Source organism: Fukomys damarensis, unplaced genomic scaffold (genome assembly GCF_012274545.1).
Source record: "Fukomys damarensis isolate Sample0158 unplaced genomic scaffold, DMR_v1.0_HiC HiC_scaffold_38, whole genome shotgun sequence".
NCBI classification, from domain to species: domain Eukaryota; kingdom Metazoa; phylum Chordata; class Mammalia; order Rodentia; family Bathyergidae; genus Fukomys; species Fukomys damarensis.
In genome coordinates, this window is record NW_022900950.1 from 45,027,042 (window position 1) to 45,053,705 (window position 26,664).

The window sequence follows — 26,664 nt, forward strand, 5'->3', positions numbered from 1 at the left end:
CTCCATTGATAAACCTGTTTTTTTTCAATTGTTTCTATAATTATATATCATGGAGAAAAGTGAGATTTTGTCATTTTTCATTATTTTTAATCATAGCATGCGCTGTGTCTCAGAAATATATGAAGAATAAACATTTAAAGTTCCCTTGTGATATCATTTCTTAGAGATAAGTATTATGGAAAGTATTCTTATAATAATGTCTACAGTAAAACAATGTAAAACATTTTAGAAATGCTTTTTTAAAAAAACAAATCATCCTGTCACTCCACAAATATTATTAGTGGAGTTTCGTGGAGAAGCCCGGCTACTTTTCCAGCACACAGAGTCTCTAGACAGGACTGAATCACGACATTTAGGTGGATGGATGGAGAGGAAATTTAGGTCTTATCCATTTTAATTTTGATCATAATTCCTAGGAATTTAGCTTCTTTCTCCTCCTGGAAAGGGATATAACTTAGCCTTGATTGCAATCTCTGGGGAAGTCAGATCTCCCACCTAGCACTGCTGTGCTCATATAGCACAAAAAGTGGCAGGGAAACCAGACTCTGGGCTTTGGTCTTAGGGGAGAACAGGAAACAACTGCAGAATATTTGAGCAGTGGATATGGTGTGGCCTACGTGTTTCCTTTGCCTCTCTGTCTATGATCCTACCTTTCCACTGGGTGGGTTGGCAGCAGCGTTCTCCATATTTTAATCACATCCTGTGCAGACATTAAAAAAGAGGACTTCCCACAACTATTTCAGAAAGTGGCAAGAATGATGGGATAACTGTTTGAAGTGAAGGGATGTATTGTGAGGCAGATTTGTATCATTGTGTCTTTTACTGTAATAACTTCTAAAAATTTAAAAATTGCCCACGTTGCTCAAACATACCACATTTATCAACTGCTTATGCCAATGTCTGTAAAATAAAAACATTACAGTATGTTCTCATTGACTTAATTCACCAGATCTGGCACCATGTGACTTCTGGCTCTTCCCTAAAGTCAAAATAACCACGAAACGTAAATGCTGAACTGATTCAGGACACTGAGGTAGGCATGACTGCACAACTAAAGACACTCATGAAAGAAGTCTTCTACAACTGGTAAGAAGGATGGGCTAAGAATGAAGCTAAGGGAAGTATGTGGAGAGAGACTAATGGTTGTGTGTCTTTTACTACTATGAATTTAAAAAATTTAAACATCCACCATATACTTTGATCACCCCTTTTACCTTTTCCATTATGTGAATTGACAATTTTTTCTCTCCATATATTCAGCCTTTGAATTTTATTTACTGGGTTTCTGTTGCATTGAATTTTCATCTTTTTTCCAGCATTGGGAATTGAACCCAGTGCCTGAGGAATGTTACGCAAGCACTCTCTTGCTAAGCTTCATTTCTAGACCCATTTTTAATAACTAAATAAACAAATTGTGGCATTCTAAAATGAAATTGTACCATATTTAAAATTTTTTGTTTGTGGAAAAATAGTATTTCAATTGCAAATATCTTCCATGAAAAAGATCTTTACTAGTCTGGATGGGATAATTTTTTCCCATTTCAACTTCTAATGAGTTACTACTCATATATACTAAAAATAGCTTTTGACTTGATATACACATATTTTTGTTTTAGTATTCTATAATATATAATATTGCATTTACCGTTGATTGGGAAAAACTCTTTACCAAATTTAGGTTATCTTTTCTATTTTAGCATCATAGCAGTTTTCATTAAGAGTAAGCTCAATTTAATTAAACACATTTCAGTATCTATTATGCAAACTTAAAACATCTTATAATTTATGGAAATCATTAATTACTTTGACAAATTGCCTAAAATTGACTCATGTTTGAATTTCTGAAGGAATCTTTTGGATTAAGGAATGTTATGGTGTATTTTTCCTCTTCCCCCAGCATTGGGGATTGAACCCAGACTATCAAGCACTGAGTTACATTCCCAGCCCTCTTCATGTTTTGTATTTGACACAGTCTCATCAAGTTGCCCAGACTTGCTGGAAATTGCAATTCTCCTGCCTTGGCTTACTTACTTAGTAGCTGAGATTACAGAGATGCACTATTACTATGCCTGGCTACATTATATTTTTCTCTCACTATGGTATTATATTTCAAATGCTAATATTTTGCAAATTTTTACATCTATATTATTATTATTGTTGGTCTAGTTTTCCATTTGGTACTGTCTTTTTTTGGGTTTTGATTTAAAGGTAAGCAAAGGAGTGGTTAATGGGGAACAGGAACCAAGTAGTTTGGCTTAAATTCCAACCTGTTAGAGAATTTTGGACAAGCTGCTCCAATCTCTGTGCTTCCTTTTCCTTCTCTGTAATAGCTACATAAGACTGTTGTGATAATTAGTTTAATATTCATAAAACATTTAAACAAACATCTGGGATTTTTTTTCCTTTTCTCTTTTTTGGCGGTACTCAGGATTGAGCTACATGTCTCCAACCCTTTTTTAAATTTTTGAGACAGAACCTTGCTAACTTGCCCAGGATGGGTTCAAACTTGTGATTCTTCTGCCTCAGCCTGCCAGAGTGCTAGGATTACATGTGTTCAGCACCATTCCTGGATCTTACTGCCTTTGTTATTATTATTTTCTCTGGATGGTTTTCTGAAAATGAGATTACTGACTAAAGATGCAATACTTCTAAAGTTCTGGCTAAATATTACCAATATCTTTGCTAAATTGCTCCATGTCCCTTCCATCACTGTATGAGTGCCTATTTTACTCAATTTTAGCCAACATGTACATTTTAAAATTACTATTATTTAAAATAAAATAGAATCTTAAAAAGTTTTAAGACTTTAAAATACTTATTAGCTCTTATTCCTCTTTTGCGAATGTTTTGCTCTGTACAAAATGGTTATACATTGAAGATAGTGTCCTTTCTCTTTCCTTCCTTAAGCAACTATTTTGCTTGATTTTAAGTAGGTTTTCTTGATGAGAAGTTTCAAATTTTACATAGTAAAATATGACAATATTTTTTAAAATTTCCCTTGATTTAAGCTTATATTCTTCTTTGTACAGATTATTTATAAACGTTCATCTTACCTCCAGTTCTTGGTTTTTCTTTTTCATGGCTTTTCTTTGTACATCTAAAGCTGAATAAAGCTCCTGGAATTTGTTCTGGTATAAAAGACTTAAGGTGAGGATTAAAATTTATCTGTTTCTCAAAGAGAAACCAGTTGCCTCACACCATTTATTTAATAATTTCTGCCCTAAATTGTGCTCTTTACCTTTTCTTATTCTTACACATAGTTGGGTTTGTTCGGGAGTTTTCTAACTCTGTGGCTATTGAATCCTAATCTGTTTGGGGGCCAGAACAAAAATAATTTGACTACTGCAAATAAAAAAATGTGTTTATAAATGCTGTCTCTTTAAAAAGTATAGTTAGTTGATCATTATAATAATCTTTTCATATAACACAAAAGAAAAACCATGTTAAGAATTTGTATTGGAATTGCATTAAACCTATACATCAGGGAAGACCTGATATTTAAAGGTGTTCTTTGAAGCATGCTAATAAATTTTTATAATTTTATTCAAGTTGTTTCACATATTTTAATTTTTCAAATTATTTCTAGTCTTACATTGTTAAATTCTGTGAATGAGATCACTGACAGATTTACAGGTTTAAAGTTCAAAGTTTTATAGTTTATTGCTTTATAGTTTTGGGCCAAACTGAGAAATAATGATAAGATATTTCCTGGGAAGTTCACTACCTACCAACTCAAAAATTGTGATTTGTGGTACTTAGAGGTGATTGATTAATCTTGGATTGAGTACATGGTTACATGGGACTTTTAACATACTTTAAACTGTAAAGGCAGAATGAAGCATCATTCTATTCCTAGATCAAAAGGAAAAGAACATGTTTGTTCTTCTGTGCTGCTTTGGATCAAATTAAGAGAAAAAGAAAAATGACAAGGTTGTTTAAGCTACAGTATACTTAGTAGCCCCTGTTTTGGGCTGAGGATGATATAAAAACTAAAAATGGATGAAGACACTGGTGCAGGAAAAGATTTTATGAACAAAACCTTATTTTGTCTGTAAACTGGCGCAAACAATCAACAAGTGGGATGTCTTCTTATTAAAAGCTTCTGCACAGCAAGAGAAACAGCCAACAGTGTGAAGAGACAACACACAATGTGGGAAAAATTTTTCACCATCTGTTCCTCAGACAAAGGTCTACTATCTAGAATATATAAAGAACTGTAAAAGATCAGACCTCCAAATATAAAGAATAATCCAAAAAAGGACTCGTGAAATGAACAGACGTTTCTCAGACAAAGAAGTACAAATAGCAAATAAATGTATAAAAAAATGTTCAACATCACTGGCCATTCAAGAGATGCAAATGAAAACAACACTGAGATTCCACCTCACCCCAGAAAAAATGGCTGCTATCATGAAATCAACCAATAACAAATGCTAGTGGGGCTGTGGGGAAAGAGGAACACTGCTCCATTGCTGGTGGGAGTGTAGACTGGTGCAACCACTATGGAAATCAGTATGGAGATACCTCAAAGAACTAGGATTGGAAGTTTCATTTGACCCAGCTATTCCCCTACTATCCTCCCCAAAGAATCAAAAGAATCATACCAGAGTGATGTATGTGCACCCATATTCATAGCAGCACCATTTGTAATAGATAAAATTTGGAAGCAGCCCAACTGCTCATCAACTGGAGACTGGATAAAGAAAATGTGGGATTTAAAAAAAATAAAATGGAGTACTACTCAACCATAAAAAAAGTTGAGGAGATACGGTTAAGTGAAATAAATATGACACACATGTGAATACTGAATAGTTTCTCTGTATGAGAAACTGAAAATGTAAATAAGGACTGAAAGGTATAATAGATAATGTGAAAGAGGAAGAAAAGGGACAAAGGGGAAGGGGAAATGGGAGGGGTAGGATAAAGGAAAGAAGGAATTAATATGAGAGAATTAAAAATAATGGAAACAAAGTCATTATAGATAGGGAGGGAGGGGTTGAAGAGAGGGCAGGGAAATGGGGAAAATAATAGCCAAGACTGATTATGTAAAGGTACAAATTTCTAACAAGTAATGTCATTATATTGTATACTTTAAATGTACCAATAAAATTAATTAAAAAAAAAAACTAAAAATGGAGAGTGCTATTAGCTTCACTGAACATTTTTCAATGTTTCTTTTACTACTGTCTCCTTGAATTCATATGAAAATCAAGTACTGCAGAATTAAGCAGATGATATTATTACTTTAATTGGACAACACTGTATTTTAAAACTTACTAGCATTCCTTGACATTAAAGAAATTATAAGACCCATGTCTTATGTATACATGCCAATCACAATCATCTTGTGGCATGTTTTACAAGAGCTGTCAGTATTTTCTCTTAGTTTAGAAAAAATTTATATGTCTTACTCAGCCAGCTTATCTTTGATAGAAGAGCCAAACACCTTAACTGAAGGAAAGATCACCTCTTTAATAAATGGTGCTGGAAAAACTGGCTTTCCATATTCAAAGATTGAAACTAGACCCCTGTCTTTCACCATGCATTCACCTAAAATTGAAATGGATCAAAGATCTAAATATTAAAACAGAAACACTAGACCTGCTGGAAGAGAGAACAAGTAGAATGCTTGAGGACGCAGGAGTAGGCAAAGACTTCATGAACAAATGCCAGACTGCTCGGGAAATACTACAAAGAATCAACAACTGGGATCTTATCTTAGTACAAAGCTTTTGCACAGCAAGAGAAACCACCAACAGAGTGAAGAGACAACCCACAGTGTGAGAAAATTTTCTTTTTACCAGCTATTCAACAGACAAAAGACTATTACCTAGAATATATAAAGAATTCAAAAAAATGAGACACCTCCCCAAATTTAAAGATGCAATCCAAAAATGGGCATCTGAAATGCAAAGATATTTCTCAGATGAAGAATTAGAAACAGCAAGTAAATACACAAAAAATGTTCAACATCAGTGGTCATTTGTGAAGTGTAAATTACAGCAATGCTGAGAATCCATCTCACTCCAGAAAGAATGGCTGCTATCAAGATAACAACCAATAACAAACTGGAGGGGCTGTGGGGAGAAAGGAACCCTTTTCCACTGTTGGTGGGAGTGCAGACTGGTACAACCACTGTGGAAATCAGTGTGGAGATTTCTCAAAAAACTAAAACTAGAGGTTCCACTTGAGCCAGCTCTACCTCTTCTTAGTATTTTCCCAAAAGAAATAAAAGCATCATACCACAGTGATATATGCACTCCCATGTTTAGAGCAGCATAGTTTGTAATAGTTAAACCTTGGAAACAGCCCAAATACCGAGTAGATATAGAAGATGTGGTTTTTTAATACAACGAAGTACTCTCTGGCATAAAGAAAGATGAGCTTCAGACATTTATAGCTAAATGGATGGACCTTGAGATCGTACTCGTAAGTGAAATAAATTGAAGACACATGCTCAAACACCACACTGTTTTTCTGGTATGAGAAACTGAAAGTGGAAATAAGGACTAAAATGTATAATAGATATTGGGAAATGAGAGGAGAATGTTCTAATGGGAAGAGGAATGAAGGAGGAGGGAAGGAGAAAGGAAGAAAGGGACAAGAAAAAAAATAGAAGGAAAAAATGGAAACAAAGGGAGGGGAAGGGGATGGAGGGGGGATGAGATAAAATTAAAATTAAATTTATTAAAAATAAATAAAATTAAAATATATGTCTTTTTGTTCTCTAACAGGGGTTACTTTATCTAAGTCAAGGTGTTTATCACTCAGCTCTTTTCAAAGTAAAAGATCAACAAGCAGTACTTTGTGTTTTGACTAAAATGAGAGTGTGGTTCTTACACATCACAAGTTCTCAGTGACCTCCTGGGTCTTCCTGTGAAAGGCAAAAGTAATGGAAAGGAAGACTAGGGTCCATGTGCAATGCTGTGGCTTATGCTTCTCTCACCCAGGGAGTTGAGTTTGGCTTGAGCACAGTAAAATTAGACGCAGTCCTATGGTTTGAGTGTTTGTGTCCCTCACAAATTCACGAGTTGAAACTTAACTGCCACCATGATAGTATGAAGAGATGGAAGTTTCAGAGGTTGACTGAGTCACAAAAGCACAGGCCTCATGAATGAAATTAGGATCCCTATAAAAGAGGTACAAGGGAGCATTCAACCCCTCTGCCCCTTCCATCTTGTCTACTAGAGAGGACACAGTGTTCGCCTCTCCTGGAGGATGCACCCTTCAAAGTGCCATATTAGAAGTACAGACTGGGCCCTCACGAGACACCCAAAGTGCTGGTGCCTCAAACCTGGACTTCCCAGCCTCCAGAATTGTGAGAAATAAATTTATGTTGTTCATATATTACCTAGTCTCTAATAGTATGTTATTGTGCTATGAATAGGCTAAGACACACATGAAGAAATTAAAGTGTTTGCACTCCCACAAAAACAGCTCCACTTCATGTACAGGTCAAAGCAGCAAGTCCTCCTCCCGTGAGCCAAGTACATTTACTGGCCAGACTGTCTGTCTCTCATTCAACTTCTGCAAAACACAAAAGTTTTAAATAATCCATAATAATAATTTAAGTAGAAAGCAATGAGCTAGGGCTCCTTTGTTATTCCACAGCCACCATCACTCCCACTGTCGAGTTTATTGCCTAAGGAACACTATATAGTTCCAAGCACTTCCTACCTGCTCATTCATTGTCTAAGGGTCAGTGAAATAGATCCTCAAGAAGACTAATAACAAAATCATGGTACCTAACACTTTTTTATAAATCCAATTATTAGTTTCCTGCTTTATTTGAAAGCTTGCCAATAATCTCTTATTTCTTGAAACATAGCACTACATTAGGAATGCCCACTGATTCTTTGTCATGTTAGTTGTATATCAGATACAAACTAGATGAATTCTTGGTAGTTTTCTTTCATGAAGAAAACAGAACAATAATTATTCCCTATGGAGGTTTTCCTTCTCCAAAAATAAACCAACCAGCAAGGTCATATATAAGTATGTACAAACATACATACATATGACTTTAGACACTGCTTAATCTTCATTTCAGATTCTTCCAGTTTCCCTGCAGAGTTCAAGGACTATTTGTTTGTTTATAATTATGAAGTTGTTTTTTTGGCTACCAGACGACAGGACAATTTTTCACCCAGGAACTGAGAGGGTAGGTCCCTATTTTGACTCCTGTCAAAGATATAGTGATCTTAACCTTTTTTGATCTTGTGGATTTCTAAAAGTGGGAAAAAGCACACTTTAGCTAAAAACCCCCAGCCTCAGTTTCTAATTTGGTAAGAAAACTCTAATCACATTTCTAAGAAAACTTAACACACGTCACAATATACATAAGCATCCAAATATAAGGGTGGGCACATTAGCAGCGGCTGGCCTCTCCAGATTCAAAATATCACACACAAAGAAAGTCAAATTTACCAATCGCCATCATTTGGATCTTGAATATGCCCCCAAGGCCCGGTCTCCATGGTGGTTCCAGTGAGAGGTCCATAAGTGGAAGGCTTGTTCCCCAGGTTGGCACTATTGATGGAACCTTTAAAGAAGTGGGACCTATTGAAATAAACTAAATCACTGGAGGTGTGTCCTTGAAGGGGACACTTGGAGCTGGTCCCTTCTTGTCCTTTTTGTTTCCTGGCTACTATGAGACGAACAGATCTCCTTTGCTGTGTGCTCCCACCATGATATACTAAGCCACCACAGGCCCAAGCAACAGGGTCAAGCAACCATGGACCGAAACCTCTGAAATTATGAGCCAAATTAAACTTTTCTCTTTTTATATCGATTCTCTCAGGTATTTTGTCAGTGACGGAAAGTTAACACACACACTTTTTCCTCAAAATTTTTCCTCGAATTCAGGTTTATACACAGAATATCAAATGAGTAATTTTAAGAGCTCACTGCATATAAACTGTTTAATTGCCTGGATGTTCTCTCTCTAGTTTGCCCAGGTGCTTAATGGTTTGCCTGTCATCATCTTTTATCCTCAATGTTTTTGTGCTCTTCCACCCCCAGTCCCCAAACTGACTGCAAATACGTAATCAGATGCAGTTGGCTTTTCAATATTTTCTCTTCCAAGAGGACAGAAGAGAATAAAAGAAAAAAGACACATCTGGATACAACCACTTCCAAGACTGCCTCTGGCAAATTTCACAATCTTAAGAACAAATCCTCTTGGAATTTATTCAATGAATGGGAAATATCCAGCTCAAACCAAAATCTAAAGCCAGAACAACGGTGTCTCCTAAAGTATTCTGTGCCTCCATTAACCTTCAATGAGATTGGATATTTTAAATAACATATAAATATATATATAAATATATAAAATCAATTTTTTGCTACTATATTAAACAGCAAATGACCTGAGATCAGTTTACATAAAGTCTAATTTTTAAAACTAGATACTTATTTTTAACAGAAAAAAATGGTCTTTCAGAACATTATTTTGAACAACAACAAAAAAGCAGCCTGATGAAACTGAAAACTTACATGCCATATCATCACATTCAGCCTATGAGTTAAGACTGGCAACTACTATTCTTACTTATAAGCAGCTGGTGAAAGAGGTTTGGCTCTTTGGTTAAGTTTTGGATTTCGTGTAGTTTTAGAATTTGTAAAAGTTCTTGGAGATTATGTAGTGCACTGAGTTACTCTTTAGAAGGAGAAACTGAATTCAAGAGATACTCAGGAACTTGTCCAAAGGAAATAGGATTACTTGGCCCCATGATCAGGCTGAAAAAGGGGTGGGGGTGTGTGTCTCTGCCTCATGAGTTTTAGAAAATTCTACTAATCTTCTGGTTCACACAAACCTCAACTTACCCTCTAAGTGGTAGTGGGACCCAGAAAAATGTCATGAATTTCCATGATCAAAGGAAAAAATTACAGTGCAAATTCTTAAGTCACTACCTTCTTCAGAGAATCCACACAACAATCTATTTTACACCTGCCTGAAAGAAAGAGAAACACAAAGCACCACACACTACCAATGCCTCGAGGTGGAGGTTGGAACAACTAGCTTACCATGGACACTGACCAATTTGAACAGATGCTGATGTATGGACAGCAGCACTGAGGTCCACCACCTGAACATAAGGGTGAACACAGAGTTAGCTCTGTAACTACTCCCCATTTAATGCCTACACATGTGTCCTCACCATGTATGCCATCAGGAGATTCTGTAGCTCTTTTGTGCTGTTGATCACAATCTTATTAAATTAGTTATCTATGATTAGATTATTTTTTTCCTTGTAGATTTTAAGTTGAAAGGAATGGAGTTTTTGTTTTCCTAATATGCATCTTTGCTATGTCCAGGACGTGTCCTAACATATTATGCATGAGAGGTAATCAGGTTGAATATCCAGTATCGGTCGGGACCAGAGGTATTTTGGTTTTCAGATTTTTCAGACTCTGGAATCTTTGTATATATATGGTAAGATATCTTGAGGATAAAACTTAAGTCTAAGCAGAAAATTCATCTGTTTCATATATATTTTATACACATAGACTATATTATTTATATATATAATTTAGGCATATTTATATACTTTATATATTATTTTTAGTGCATCTGAATTTTGAGTGCAAACCATCATAAGAGGTTAGGTGTGAATTTTTCTACTTTGATGTCATGCTGACACCCAAAAACTTTCAGATTTTGTAGTTAACCAGATTTGGGATTAGGAAAATTCAACCTCAACTATTGTAAACACTCCTTTGCACATTCCACCAATTTATTGAACACTCTTCCCCAGATATCAGCATGAGTCACCCTTCCAACCTTCAAGATTTCTGCTCAAATGATACCTACCCATCACACCCTCACATTCCCAACCTCCCATATCTGTTCTGTCCCCACCCACCCACACAGCATCTATCACCTCTATCTAACATATAAAAATCATTATGTTTCTTATTTACATGGAGTTTACCAAATGCAACACATATTCCATTTGGTAAAAACAGGAAATGCATCTCAGGGGTGGCAGAGCTGGTGTATATCTTGTTCTCACTGCCTGAGCACACAGATGGTGCTCAATATAGGTATCTGTTAAAGAAATTGAAAAGATTCAATAGTTTGCTACTTAATGGTAAGCTTGGAAGGGCTAAGTTTCTCAACTGGAGATGCAATGCTTCCCACAGTAGGTTTTTTATAAAAATATGTGCAATTATCAGAAGACAGCTAATTGCTAAAGTACAGTGGACTTTTGAGTTATGACAAGCCTCTCATACAATTTTAGTTTTAACTTATGATCAAAGCCTTGAGTTTTAAACTGAATGCTGGTCCTTCGTATGTGGGGTTAATTGAGAAATCCTGGGCCAATGTCCAGGACACTGAGATTTGCCTGGAAGAAGGTGTGGCCTAAAATGATACAGGAGAGAATCTTTGAAAACTGTGTAGAGGAGCCTGAGCCTTCAGCTGACCCTGTGGTTGATGACACTGTCACTACAGCCGAGTCCATAGGCTCGCAGGTAGACAGTGGTGAAGTTGAGGAACTGTGGAGGAACCACTCAGAGGAACGATCTACAGAAGAACTTCAGCAACTTCTGGCTGAGCAACAGAGAAGGGCAGCTGATGGGCTTTCTGAAGAGGAGGAGGAATACCAACAATCAGTGCAACAGAAGTCTTCTGAAATAAAGGAAATCCTGAAAAAAATGGACAGAGCTACAAACATTTGTAAGAGATATCCACCCAGACAGAGAAAGCCAATCACTGCATTCACTTGCTTAATGACACTGTCGTGTCACACTACACAAGAGTGTTGAAGAAAAGTCACAAACAGACAAACTTAGACCAGTTTTTAGTTCTGAAAAGGTTGAGACCTAGTAACTGGAAGCAGGTCCTTGTGGTCTACAGAGCCTCTTAAGGAGAGAAAGGACACCAGAGAGCCAAATTCCTGATGTTCTTATGGAAGGGGACTCTCCTTCCAAACAATAACCACTTTCCATCTCATGCTCCATTCCTGAAAACCAATAATGTCAACTTGAATGGTGAGTACAGTAGGAAATTGAAGTTTCTGGTAAACCAGGCTCATTTTTATAACTTTTTGGTGAATACACTAGGAAAATTTTTGGTGTTTTTGATAAATTATGCAATTATACTACCCCTTTTTAAAGGTTAGTTAAGGGGTGCTTTGGGAGGTTTGGAACGAATTATGGGTATTGCCATTATTTCTTATGGGAAAAATAGTCTTGACTTAAAATCAACTTGAGTTTAAATAGTCCTCGCAATCAAATTGAATTCATAAGTCAAGGGTCCACTGTATTACTTTTTCTAATCAATGCCTCAAAAATAGAATAGAATAATACTGTTGACTCAAATTGGAGCACCAGCCAATGTTTTCCTTCCTGGGTCAATAGAAGAAACAATGTGCTACTTTTTCAAGCTGTTTCTAACTATATTGTCAATGTTAAACTGTTTATAATTATGCCTTTTTCTGGATTTAAATTCACAAATGTTCAGTCCTAAACATTTTTCAAAAAAATGCATAAATCAAGTAATGAACAAAATAAGGAGGCCGATATTACATATAAAATCAAGTCTTATTAGACAAAAACAGTGCTCACAAGGAACAAACTAGTTTTAAAATGATTTAAAATTTTTTCTTTAAACTCAAAGTGGCAAATAATTGTATAAAAACAATTCTCTTCAATTTTATATGAAATAATTAAGAATCCAAAAGTAAAAGGATCATCTATTGCTGAAATGAATAAAATTTCTGCCCTATAAACAATAATTAGTACTTACTGAGTCAAGGCCTTTGTGTAAGTCATTTGTACAACCCTCAGCAATCCCACACATTATTGTCAGGTGACACTGAAAACATTGAGGTTGAAGCAAAGTTAACCAACATGTCCAAGTATCCAGCTGAAAGGTAGATGCAGACTTCTCTGGAAGCAAAATTTATACCTCAGCCACCCAACACCTGCACCTATTATCTGAAGACACAGTGGTTGACAACAGCTCCTCCTAAGAACACTGAATAGCCCCTGCTGATAAAGGGAGGAGGAACAGAAGACACAGTTTCCTCTCTATCAGAGAGTTCACAAGATGAATAGACTATGAGAATGAAGGTGAAAGGAGTGAGAACTTCTGAATGGAAACAGACAAAATTTCCAGTTTTTATTTATAAAAAAATATTAGCCAGCTTCTGATTTTTCACAATGAGAAATGTCATATAATGTGTTTCCTGCTCTCAAGATACTAGGCTAAGGGAGGTAAAGAAAATAAAGAATAACACTAAATTCTTCCTATGTACCAGAAACTTGCAAAGACTGTGTAGGAGTTATCCTATTTAATATACAATTCTGTAAATAAAATATACATGTGAACAAATAATTATCATGTAAATACTAAAGTAGAAATTTGAACTAAGTGGTATAAGGAACTTTTAATTCTGTCCTAAAGTAGCGAGTGCTTTTCATAGAACTGGCTTTGGGGATTCAAGCTAATTCTCAAGGGTCACAGAGAAATGAACTAAAGTGTGAGTTTGACATGTGATAAAGTTCTGACAGATGAGGCTTTGAACTTTTTCCAGAAATTAAGAGTATATACCCAGGAATGGCATAATTACACTAGAATTTTCGGTATTGGGTAGCAAAGTAGTTAAAAAACTAGAGACAACAGACAGTAGAAACAGTCTACAGCTAATAAAATGGTCTACACAAAGATTGCAAGAGATGAAAATTTGTACTCCCACCAACAGTGAAGGGTTCCTTTTTCCCTACAGCCCCTCCAGTTTGTTATTGGTTGATTTCTTGATAGCAGCCATTCTTTCTGGAATGAGATGGAATCTCAGCATTGTTGTAATTTACTTCACAAATGACCACTGATATTGAACGCTTTTTGTGTGTATTTATTTGCGGTTTCTAATTCTTCGTCTGAGAAATGTCTTTTCATTTCAGATGCTCATTTTTGGATTGCGTCTTTAAAATATGGGGGGAGTGTGATTTTTTTGAGTTCTTTTTTATATTCTAGATAATAGTCTTTTGTCTGTTGATAGCTGGTAAAAAGAAAATTTTCTCACACTGTGGGTTGCCTCTTCACTCTGTTGGTGGTTTCTCTTGCTGTGCAAAAGCTTTTTACTAAGATAAGATCCCAGTTGTTGATTCTTTGTAGTATTTCCCTAGCAGTCTGGGATTTGTTCATGAAGTCTTTGCCTACTCCTGCGTCCTCAAGCATTCTACTTGTTCTCTCTTCCAGCAGGTTTAGTGTTTCTGTTTTAATATTTAGATCTTTGATCCATTTCAATTTTAGGTTAATGCATGGTGAAAGACAGGGGTCTAGTTTCGATCTTTGGCATATGGAAAGCCAGTTTTTTGGTACCAGGGATTGAACTCGGGTCTTTGCGCTTGCAAGGCAGGCCACCGAACTGCTGAGCTAAATCCCCGGCCAGCCAATTTTTCCAGCACCATTTATTAAAGAGGTGATCTTTCCTTCAGTTAAGGTGTTTGGCTCCTCCTCTGTCAAAGATAAGGTGGCTGAGTAAGACATACATATATATTTTTTAAAAACTAATAGAAAATAATTACAGTTCTTGTAAAACAACGAGAATTATTTCTAATTCGAATCTGCCAAATCAGAAGTGTCTTAGAGACACTCTGTACAAGTACAGAGCCAGAGTATGAGTCTCAGGCTCAGAACAGGATGGGGTCTGCTCCAGAGAACTATGGAAGTGACACTGCAGAGTGGTCACCAGAACGAGGACTCCGCTGGAGGCAGCACCTCAGGAACCTCTGAGGCTCAGCCAGAAAGGCAAGAATGAGGAGGGAAATTAGGAGGGAGCTCGGAAATTTAGAAAACAACACCAAATACACAACCAGGACTCCACTTAATTTACTGGGAGGCACCTTTCTAGATCCTTTCTTACCTACCTCAAACAGAAAGCTCTGGGTTGAAGATCCTGTGCCCAGGTTTTTACTTCTCTCCAACCCAGAAGATCAACTGGATCTACGTGATTGCTGCTGATGGAAAGCTATACTGTTCCCTGTGTTCATGAGATCAGTAGTCTTTTTACAACTATGTATTTTGCTTCAGTGAGTTTAGGTTTAACACAGTTTTTTTTACACTATGTGAACATGTATTTATAAAAATGCATATAGCCAGGGAAGGTGTTACACACTTGTAATCCCAGGACTCTGGGAGGCTGAGGAGAAGTATTTAAAGTTTGAGCCTAGCCTGGTGTGGGAGCCCGGCCATGGCCCTCTAGGCATTTGACATTTAAAAGGAAACTTCTTCACCTCTACACTCAAGGCATGGATACAATCTGTGTAACATTCTAGGACTCTGCTTGTTAAACTTGTTTTTTGACCCTGCAATGGGAGAAACTCAAAGAGAGAGCCACAGATCTGAGGTTCTTTGTAAAAAGTCAGAAAATCTGGTCTTTGCATAAAAGATACAAATAGTTGCTTGGTGCTTCCTGTTGATGTGAACCTATAAAAGGAGCTGTTTCTGTGAAATAAATCAGACTTCTCTTGTTCTCCACTCAGGCTTGAGTGTTCTTTCCTTTCTCAATCCTCACTCCCCAACTCAGGCATGTTCGTGTTGTGATGGCTGGGCTGCCACAGCCTGGGCTTAACAAGACTTGTTCTCAAAATATAAAACAAACAAACAAAAAAAGGGCTGGGGATGTAGTTCACTGTGAAGTTCCGGGTTTTATTCTCAGTATTAAAATAGAAAAAGTATGGCATTCATTGATAACTAAAGAAGAGTTACTCCTCCATCTGTAATGGGATGAACCTGGAGAACAGTAGGGAGTGGAGCATACATTCATGGTGTAGTACAGAAGTACATGAACAGGGAGGGGCAGGCAGCCTGAAAAGGGAAACAACTCTGACCACCACTGCACTGGCTCACTGTAGCATCGGAGTGCAAAGGCACACAAGTCCAGCACTGATCCCCAGGGAGCAGGAAAACCTAAACCACGTTCCTCTCTGCTAACAGAAGGCTGGCCAGCCAGGCCTCGGATCATAATGCCAGGTGATGGCAATTCAGCACCCACAAGGGCCATGAAAGAATAACTGCTTCCTCCACACATCCTGGCTCTAGCTCTAGTCCTTAAGCTTTACAGGTTAAAAAAAAAAAAAGGCAGCTTGATTCAGAGAACTTTTGTAAATAGTCTAAAAACGCACAGAATGTTAGGAAAATGTAAAATGACTTCTTCTGTCTCTTAACAGCAATCTGCTTTGTTTAGTTCAAAATTAACAAGACACCGGAAGCACTGGCCATGAAGCGGGACATCTGGCCTCATCTCTAACCTTGAATACCCGCTTCCTGCGCACTAGAAGAGATAGCTAGAGGAATCTTAAGGTAGACTCCCCAACTGCAAAGAGCTGTTACATCTGGGTGAAAGTGAACTGTCTTGTTACTGTAATTTGTACATGGGTAATGTGAACTGAGGAAATGAAATGTAACCACCTAAATGAGATCACAGCTGTAAAACCTGTAAAAGAGGAAGCAGCAATCCAACAGTAGGTCTATCACTGGCACTGCCTTTTTGAATGCAATCGATCAACCCTTTGCTGGCAAAATAAACTTTGTTTTACTTCCATTCAGCTAGTCTCTGTGTGTGTGTGTGTCACTTGCCAATTCTTTCCGCGACAAGCTAGTTCTTTGGGGATAAGTTTTATAACTGTTGTTTTCAAGGTACTCCTGATAGAAGAATGCCTTCAGAGGCGACTAACAAGGAAATGTTACATCAGCCCACCTGAGCTCTGAATCTTACAATCAAAGTGACAGTGATGTGAGAACTATGGCTTGCCTCCCTCGTTTATGTAAAAATCAGCAAGACATTTGTGTATACAAGATGTTCACCAAAGTCTGGATGGAAATAATGAAGATTTTTGTTTCCCATTGTTGGAAAATACTGTAGGAACACAGATAGCTCTCTGGACATTGGCTTATAAAATTCAGACTCCCAAAGGAACAGAAAGAAATATAACCTTTATTGGCTGGAAACCTTTCCCCCTTCGATACTCTCAGTCCACTAGAATACGGGAGTCCCTCATTATGAGAAATCTGCGATAGCTAACCCACTCAGCAGTAATCTGTCTACCTGTCCAAGGCCAATCTTGTTATGACAGTTATGAAGATCAAAATGGCAACAACTTGGATAAGAAATTCTTTCACAGAAAAAAAGTGTTTTGATGGTCATTGTTTTGCAAATTACTGAATTACTGTGCAAAGGGAGCAAATACTAGAGATGAGAACAGAAGTAAGCTGCATCATCCTGTGCCACCACCAAGGCATTTCTTCTCCTTGGAAGTGGCCTACTAAATCCACATGACAGGTTTTGAGGCTTCCCAGATATTGCTAACACAGAATGTTGCCGCTGATGACAATAACGTTGACAAGAACCAATATTTATGGTGCACTCGATATGTGCAGGCTGTTCAAGATGCTTTCCATGTGTTATGTCAGATAATCCCGACACCAACTCTATAAGAAGGATGCCATCATTATGCCCATTTACAGATAGGGATACTGAGACGGAGAGAGGAAAGCAATCTGTCCAGTGTGATGTCACTTGGGGGTGGGTGGGTGCTGTGATTTGATCCAGGCAATCTGATTGCAGAGTCTATGCTCCTAACCTTTATTTTGCCAACTCAATACCACATTCATTTACTCATTCATTCACTTATTAATTCTATCAATACATATTTCAAAAGCACTTAAAACTGAGGGGCATTATACTGTGTGGCAGGCATTATACTGTGTAACAGAATCAAGCAGGCAGGATTTGTGCCTTGTGGAGCCTCTCCTAATACATGCATTAATTAGGTAAGTATACTAGTGATTGTAAAATGGCACTATGCTGGCCACTGCAAAGAAGTGCTGAGTGCTAGAGACGCAATCTAGGGAAGATCCCCAAGGGAATGAAAAGTTGACATCTGAAGACTTAGAGTTTCAAGACAAAAGAGATGTAGGAAGCACAGCCAAACCAGAGGGAGCAGGAGCACTAAAGGCCCATAAAAGGGGAGAATGGGGTGAAAAGGGACAGAAACTTGATTGTGAAGGCAAAAGGCTGAGAGAAAAGCACTGTAATGAATGAATGATGCCGCAGTATTAGGCCTGGCAAAGTCACACGTGAACATTTTTTGTCTGTGTCCTAAGAGCAAGGGGAAGACAGTAGACAGGTTTTGCCAGGGGACAAGGTAAGATAGCACTTCTGTTTTGGAAAGATCCTCTTGTTCTAGTATGGGGGACAATGGAGGGAACCAGAGTGAAAGTGGGATGACCAGGGAGGAGCCAAATGAGGAAACCAAGGAAGGGATAATGAGGAGGTTAATGATGGAGAAGAAGATGAAGGGGTTAGGGATAGGGTAGAAGTTGAGAAGCATTTAGGAGGTTAAAAAAAAAAAGAAAAACAAAACAGCAAGAGATGGAGTAGACAGAGTGCAAGGAAAACCAGAAAAAGTGACTCTAAACATCCTTGGCATGTGCAACAGAGCAGACTGGTCCATCACTGAAAGAGGGAGCACAGCGAAAGAATAGGTATGTGGGGAAATGCCTGAATCTAATTTTAGACTTGGTGAATTTGAGGGTTTTTTGTGACATACAATAAGATACATTAAGAAGGAAATGGGTGTAGATGGGGAGGGGAGGAGGGGGTGAAGGGAGGGCAGAGGTAAGGGGAAAAAATGAGAATCAAGACTTGTCATGTAGAGGTACAAGATCCCAACAATGAATGTAACTGTACTGTATCCCTAAAATGTACCAATAAACTCAATTAAAGCTGAAAAAAAAGGAAATTGGAACCTCAGAAAAGGTTTAGATAGAGATAAAAAGTAGAGTTACTGTTATATACATAGTAAATGAGGCCATGACATGGATGAGACTGCTCAGAGAGTTATAAGGGTCTAAGAGTAAACAGGAAGAAATTCCACCACTGGATTGGTTGGTTAAAGAACAGCCTATGATGGAAACAGCCGGGGAAAAGGAAACCAGGAAGAAAATAGGAAGAAAACCAGGAGAGCGTTATATCATGGATAGACCAAAAAACAAAAAACAAAAAACAAAAAACAAGACTATTTCAGTAATAGTCAATAGTGCTAAATGCTACAGAAAGGCCAAACATGACTGAACAAAAAGAGACGATTTCAGAAAGAATCAACAAACAGTACACTAATCCTGCAGAGTGCAAACATGGCAAGAACTTTAAAATGTCAGTTGAAAAAATTAGGGCTGTGCATGGTGACACATGCCTGTAATCTCAGCACTTTGGAGAAAGGAGGACTACCAGGAGCCTGAAGCCAGTCTAGGCTAAGTATTTGGTTCAAGGCTAGTCAAAACTACAGAAAACAGTCCCAAAACAAGAAAAGGGAGGAGAAGGGAGGAAAAGGAAGGGAAGGGAGAACAAGGGAGATAGAAAGAAAACAAAACAAAAGAAAAAGTACACAAAGAGGTCTGTTATATGATCATAGCCAGAAAGATCTGCGTGTACAGATGAGATTGGAAGCCAGATTACAATGGTGTGAGCAGAGATGAAAGTGAAGAAACATGGTAAGTGATTACAGAGAGCTCTTTATAAAGTTTATTTAGGAGGTGAGAAGAGACAGAACATTAGCTGGACAGGGAAAAGGGCCAAGTGAGAGTTGTGATGTTTTAGTTCTTGTTTTTAATTTTAATTAGTACATGTATGCAGTTAATGCTTACAGTCATCATGAAGAGTTGGTACATATACACAATACACTTTAATATTTTAATTTCCTTCTTCCCTCTCCTCTGTCTCCTTTTCTTCTATCTCTTGGTGCCCCCCTTCCCATTCATAAAAGGTCTCCCCATTTCCTATTATCTATCTTGCTATTTATTCATACTTCAGGTTTCTCATAAGAGAAACCATGTGATATTCAAGCTCATGTGTCTGAATTATTTCTCTTAACATTATGGTCTAAAGATGCATCTGTTTTCCTACAAATGACTCCAATTTATCCTTCTTTATGGCAGAATAATACTCCATTGCATATAAATTCCACATTTTCTTTATTCATTCATCTGTTGATGGACATATAGGCAGCTTCCAAAATGTAGGTATTATGAGTTCATGGTTATGCATGTTATCAATGTAATTTGTCTTTAACTCTTTTGGGAGGAGACCTAAAAGAGGAATAGCTGAGTCAAATAGAATTTATATTTTTAGTTTTTTGAGGAATCTCCATACTGATTTCTATAGTGGTTGTACTAGTTTACATTCCCACCAACAATGTAGAAGAGTTCCTTTTCCTTGCAGCCTCACCAGTATTTGTTATTATTTGATTTCTTGCTGATAGCCATTCTTTCTGGAATAAAATGGAATCTCGGTGTTGTTTCAATTTGCATTTCTCTAATGGCCAGAGATGCTTAACAGCTTTTCATGTATTTATTGGCCATTCAAACTTCTCCTTCTGAGAGAAATATTCATTCATTTCAGGTGTCCATTTTTTGACTGAGTCTTTTTGTTTTAGGGGTTCTAACTTGAGTTGTTTATATATTCTAGATATTAGTCCTCTGTCCAAAGGGTAGTGGCAAAATTTGGGGGGCATTCTGTGAGTTTTCTCTTCACTCTTGTTGGTTCTTTCTTTTGCTATATGGAAACTTTTTAATATAACCCTGTTGGTTGATTCTTGATGTTATTTCTTTTGCACTGGGGTTCTGTTCAGAAAGTCTTTGTGTACACCTATGACTTCAAGAGTTTTACCTAGTTTATCTTCCAGCATCTTAAGTGTTTCTGTTTCAATACTTAGATCTTTGATCCACTTTGATTTTAGTTTAGTACATGGTGAGAGAGATACGAGTCTGGATTCAATCTTCTGCATGGGGATAGACAGTTTTCTTAGCATTCTTTGCTAAAGAGGCTGTCTTTCCTCTAGGGTACAATTTTGGCCCCAGTGTAAGAGATAAGACAGCTGAATGTGCCTTGAGTTGCTTCTGTATCCTTTGTTCTGTTTCATTGATCAGTATGTCTGTTTTTGTGCCAGTGTCATGCTTTTTCTTTCTCTACTCTGTAGCTTTGTAATATAACTTGAAGAAGTCCAGGATTCTGATGCCTCCTTCTTTGCTCTTGCTCCACAGGATTGCTTTTGCTATTCCCAGTCTCTTCTGGTTGTTTTCTCTGGTTCTGTAAAGAATGTTGGTATGCTGAGTGGGATTACACGAATGCTATATAGTAGTTTTGGAAGTGTATCAGTCAGTGTTTACTAGAGAAACAGATATAACACAAGATATACAAATATATATGAATTTACAAGATTTGCTTACAGTGGCCACCCACAGAGTCAGATGAGAAAGAGTGAGGCCAATGCGATGGAAGGCTGAAGAGTTTATGCTGGAAGGCTACACGTGAGAAGCCCAAAAGTCTGCACTGGAAGCCAGGTGATGACATCCAAAGTGAAGATGAAGACAGGAGCTCCCCCAAAGAACATAAGCAGGAGTGTCCTTCCTCATTTCCCTTTTACACTATCCAGGGGATGAGATGCCCTGGGGTGGATCTTTCACACCCCTAGGGCATGGAATTGCTGAGGCCATTCAGCTAAGCTTCTTTTAACTAAACTTTTCAAATTGACGTAATCAATCAACCATTACAGGAAGTATGGCCATTTTGACAATACTGGTTCTGCTTATCCATGAACAGTGAAAGTCTCTCCATTTTCTGATGTTCACTTTGTTCTCCTTTTTCAGAGTACTGCAGTTTTGTTGTAGAGGTCTTTCATTTCCTTGGTTAGGTTGATTCCTAAGTATTTAATTTTTTGACACTATTATAAATGGCATTGTTTTCCTAATTTCTTTCTCAGAGAATTCATTATTGGTGTACAGCAGTGGTGATGGATCTATAGCATGTATGTTGTTTTTCCTTTAACACAAAAGATGTTAATGTATGAGTTTTTTTCTAAACTAAAATCTCAGTATTCAGGTTTAATTGCAGTGTTAGCACTTTGTGATAAACATGTGGGTTTTGGGTTGCAGTTTGGGTACTTGTCTCTAACAGGTTTGCTATCATTGGTGTATTGCTATCACTGACATAGAGGAATGCTATTGATTGTTTTTGTGTGTTGATTTTGTGTCCTGCCACATTTCTGAATTTGGTTATTAATTATATAAGTCTTTTGATGAAACTTTTTGGGTCCTCTATTTTCATCTGAAAATAAAGATAATCTGACTTCTTTTCCTATATATAAAAAACCCTTCTATTTCTTGTTCATTGATTGCTTCAGCTGATGTTTTGAGTGTAATATTGAATGGAAGGGATGAGAGTTTTGGCATCCTTGTCTTGTTCCTGATTTTAGAGGAAAACCTTTTAGCTCTTCTAAATTTAATATGATGTAGATTAGTCAAAATGGCTTTTATCAGATAAAGCTAAGATCCTTCAAAGCCTATTTTCTTTTTTTTTGGTACCGAGATCAAACTTGGGTCCTTGCGCTTGCAACACAGGTGGCGGAACCACTGAGCTAAATCCCTGGCCCTCAAAGCCTATTTTCTTCATTTTTTTTTTTTTTAATAATGAATGGATGTTGGATTTTGTCAAAAGTTTTTTTTTGCATCTATACAGATGATCATAAGATTTTGTCCATGTTTCTATTTATGTGATGTATTAATTTGTGTATGTTGAACCATCCTTGCATCCCTGGGATGAAGGCTACTTGTTGATGATTATGTGATCTTTTGATGATTTGTTGCATTGTCTTTGCCAGTATCTTGTTGAGGATGCTTGAGTTTATGTTCATTAAAAAGACTGAACTATAGTTTTCTTTTTAGTTAGGTCCTTGATTAGTTTTGGAATCAGGGTATGCTAGCTTCGAATGAGTTTTGAAATACTCCTTCTCTTTCAATTAGATTAAAAGGTTTGAAGAATACTGATGTTTTATACTCCCTGCAGTTCTTACAGAATTCAAATATATCCATCAGGTCTTGAGCTTTTCTTAGCTGGTAGGTGTTTTTTTTTGTTTGTTTTGTTTTTACTGCCTCAATTTCCTGATCTGTTATTGGATTATTCAGAGTATTTATGTCTTTTTGGTCCAGTTTTGTTAACTTGTATATGTAGGAATCTTTCCTATCCAATTTTTGGAGCACAATATTTTACAGTAGTCACTAATGAACATCTGGTGTCTGTTGTAATTTCATCTTCATCATTTCTAATTTCATTGATATGGGTCTTTGCTTCTTATTTCGGTAACTCTGGCTAAGGTTTGTCTATTTTGTTTGTTCTTTCAACAAACCCACTCTTTATTCATTCTTTGCATTTTTTTTTTTTTTAGTCTCAATTTCATTAATTTCTATTCCAATCTTTTGCTTTTCCTCCTTGTACTAGGTTTGGGTTTGGACAGTTCTTGTTTTTCTAGGGTCTTGAGGTACATCATTAGGTTATTTATTTGAGCTCACTCTCTTTTTTCCTGTGACAGGGATCGACCTCAGTACCTTGTGCATGCCAGGCAGGTGCGGTGTCACTGAGCTCATCCCTTGTCCTTAACTTTGTTTTTCTAATGTGAACATTCACAGCAATAAAATTCTCTCTTAGGACTGCTTTCATTGTGTCCCATGGGTTCTGATATGTTGTACTGGCATTATCGTTTGATTCTAAGAATTGTTTAATTTCTTTTGTGACTCACTGAATGTTTGGGAGTGTTATTTAATGTCCCAGTATTTGTGAAAATTCTGTGGTTCCTTCTGTGATTGATTTATAGTTTTGGTGTGCTATGATCTGATTGTACACATGGTATGATTTTGATTCTTTTTCATCTACTTAAGCAGGCTTTATGGATTACTATGTGGTCTATTTTGGAGAAAGTTCCCTGTGCTCCTGAGAAGAATGTATATTCTGTTGTAGTAAGATAGAATACTCTGTAGGTATCTATTAAGTCCATTTGTTTGAAGGTGTGGTTCAGCTTTGACATTTCTTTGTTAATTTTTTGGGGGGTAGGTTAACATATTTGTGAAAGTAGGGTATTGAGGTCTCCAACTATGACTGTGTTGGTGTTCATTTGATCTTTTATCTCCAGTAGTTGTCTCTTCCCATTTAATTATTTTTTAAACTAAAATGAGACCTTTTTTGCCTCTTCTGATCACTTTAGCCTAAAATCCACTTGGTCTGAGAATAAAACTGCTACTCCTTATTTGCTTTTTTTGTGATTTATGTGTAATGAATACCATTTTCCATTCTTTGATTTTTAATCCATAAATTTCTTTTTGGATGAATCTCTTGAATGCAACACACCACTGAGTTTTTTTATCCAGTTTGCCAATCTGTGTCTTACAATTATAGAATTGATGCCACTTATATTGAAAATTATTACCGAAAGGTATCTTCTTATTCCTGTTCTGTCTACGATATGCTTGATTATTTTTTTGAGAGTGTTGGTTTGGTATTCATGAATTTCTTAAGATCTTCTTCGCTTTTATTTTGCCTAACTTAAAATACAGGACAGATACTCATGCTATAGAATCAGTATGACAGTTGGATCAAGAAAGTCTTCAAAAACTATAACAGAGCACCACAAAAGAATCTGAGGGCAAAGAATTTTCTTGGCATCTGAATTCACTACTACTACTTAAGAAAAGTTTTCAGTAACTATGCAGGTAATGATCAAAAGATGACAGCGGAACATGTACAATGACATCCCTGGGAGAGAAAAGTTTTCTTTGAAAAGTTCCTAAACAGCCTATGATTCACACCAATGCTGAAGGCACAACCTCCATAACATTCTTAGACAAAACCAAATTTTATAGTATGAAGAAATCATAAGCAACTGGATTGTCTGTCTGCTAGGACTATTTTTCCCTTAAGCATAACTCCAATACCTAAAGCACATTTATGTTAAATTCATTGTAATTTATCAACACAAGCTCAGAAGAAAATGACTACCTAACAGTACACAAAATGAATTCCTCACTTTAGAATGTCCAGTGCCTTCAAATGATGAGATGATTCAGAAATGGTGGTCTTTTAGGTTAGAAAGCATGATAGAATGAGAGAAGCAGAAGTTAGAGTATCTAACAATGGGGCCGTGTAACATTTTAAGAGGAAGAGGCTCTGAAGATTCTCGGCCTACATTTTTTTTTCTAGTATGGGGGTGTGGATCAAACTCAGGACCTTGAGCAGGTCACAGTGCCAATGAGCTACATCCCTAGCATCTAGCTACATATTTCTCTGACCACAAGACTCCAAAACTTTCTTCAAATCCATTTTCAGTTGCTCTCATGATTAGGATCTTATTAATAAATGCTATCACACTAGAAATCCTGGAAATCAAGGAAAGTCCAGAATTAACGTCAATTATCCTGTAAGTACAAATCTTGGAATGCACCATGATGACTGACAAGTGGAAGTCAGCTGGAACACTGCTATTTCTAAGTTGAATCGAGGTGAAGGTGTTCAAAATACTTTCTCTCCAGCATGACTGTACACTTAACTCAGGTACAGCTGAAGTGCTTTAGTCATGGGCTACTGGTTATCACTGCAGAACATGAACACACCAAGTAGGTTTGGTCCCCATAGGCTCATTATAATCCAACAGTAATAAATACCTCACCCAAAACATCTTGTTAAATTAAATGTTCAAATTCTTCCCATCTCATACCCCCTATTTTAAAAAACAATTGCTAGATACACAAGCTCCCAATGAAAGTCCCCAAGAAACTCAATAGTGATCACATAGGCCAAATCCTTGCATTTATCCTGCTCTAGTTGTAAGAAATAAGCCTTGCATAATGCTAGGAAAATCTGTCCAGAGGTCAGGGACGTCCTAACTCTACTACCATTATCAGGACGTGTAGCCTATCCAATATGTAACTTGACCTACAGGAGGATGGCATTACACACAGAGGAATTAAGGTCCTTTTGAATTCTAGTCTTATCTTTTTCAGGAGAATTTTGAGTCATCCTCTTTAACATCTCTGGATACTTCTTCCTGGAGGTATCATACTTCATGCTTAACCAACTATTAAAACATTTCCAGATAATGTTACAGAGATATTATTACAAGATGTACCAAATTAAATGGTGTCCTCCAAAGTGCATGTCCTTTTGAAATCTTAGAATGTGACTTTATTTGGAAAAAGGGATCTGAAGATGAAAAAACTGAGGTCATATTGAATTAGGGGTGGCCCTAAATCTGATGACCAGTGTCCTATGACAAGGCCATGTGAAGACATTGGGGAAAATGATGTAAAAATGCAGGCAATGACTGCAGTGACACATCTATCAGCTGAGGAATGCGAAGGATTGCCAGCAACCTTCAGAAGCTAGGAAGACGTCTCCCTAACTGGCTTCAGAATAGAGACGCCCATACCAAATTTTGATTTCTGACTTCTAGAATTTTGCTTGTTAGAGCAAAGCCTCTGCCTGAGTATCTTCTGTTATCTGTGACACAGATTCCCTGTTTTATGGAATTCTGCTCAGAAAGACACCATTGTGGGTTCCATAACAGGACACAATTTCAGACCATGTCATCTAAAGAATATCACTGCTGAAACAAATGAAAAGTTAAGTCATTCATATAATCTGCCAAGTATGAATATCTAAATAATATTAAATGATGTAAAAAGGCTTATTCCTTCAATAACCCCCCAAATTCATCATATTTCTATCCTAAGAGAAAAAGAGGTAATAATGTGCGTTTTAGGGTCCCAGAAGGTGCGAAGAAATAAATCTTTTTTTTTTTTTTCTTTTTTGGTGGTATTGAAGATTGAAC

General features: G+C 37.1%; 1 protein-coding gene across 5 annotated transcripts in view; it reads right to left on the minus strand.

Moving 5' to 3' along the window:
* Wdfy2 (WD repeat and FYVE domain containing 2) overlaps window positions 1-26,664 on the minus strand; it is a 160,552-nt gene that overhangs the window by 54,267 nt on the left and 79,621 nt on the right. The window lies entirely within an intron of this gene.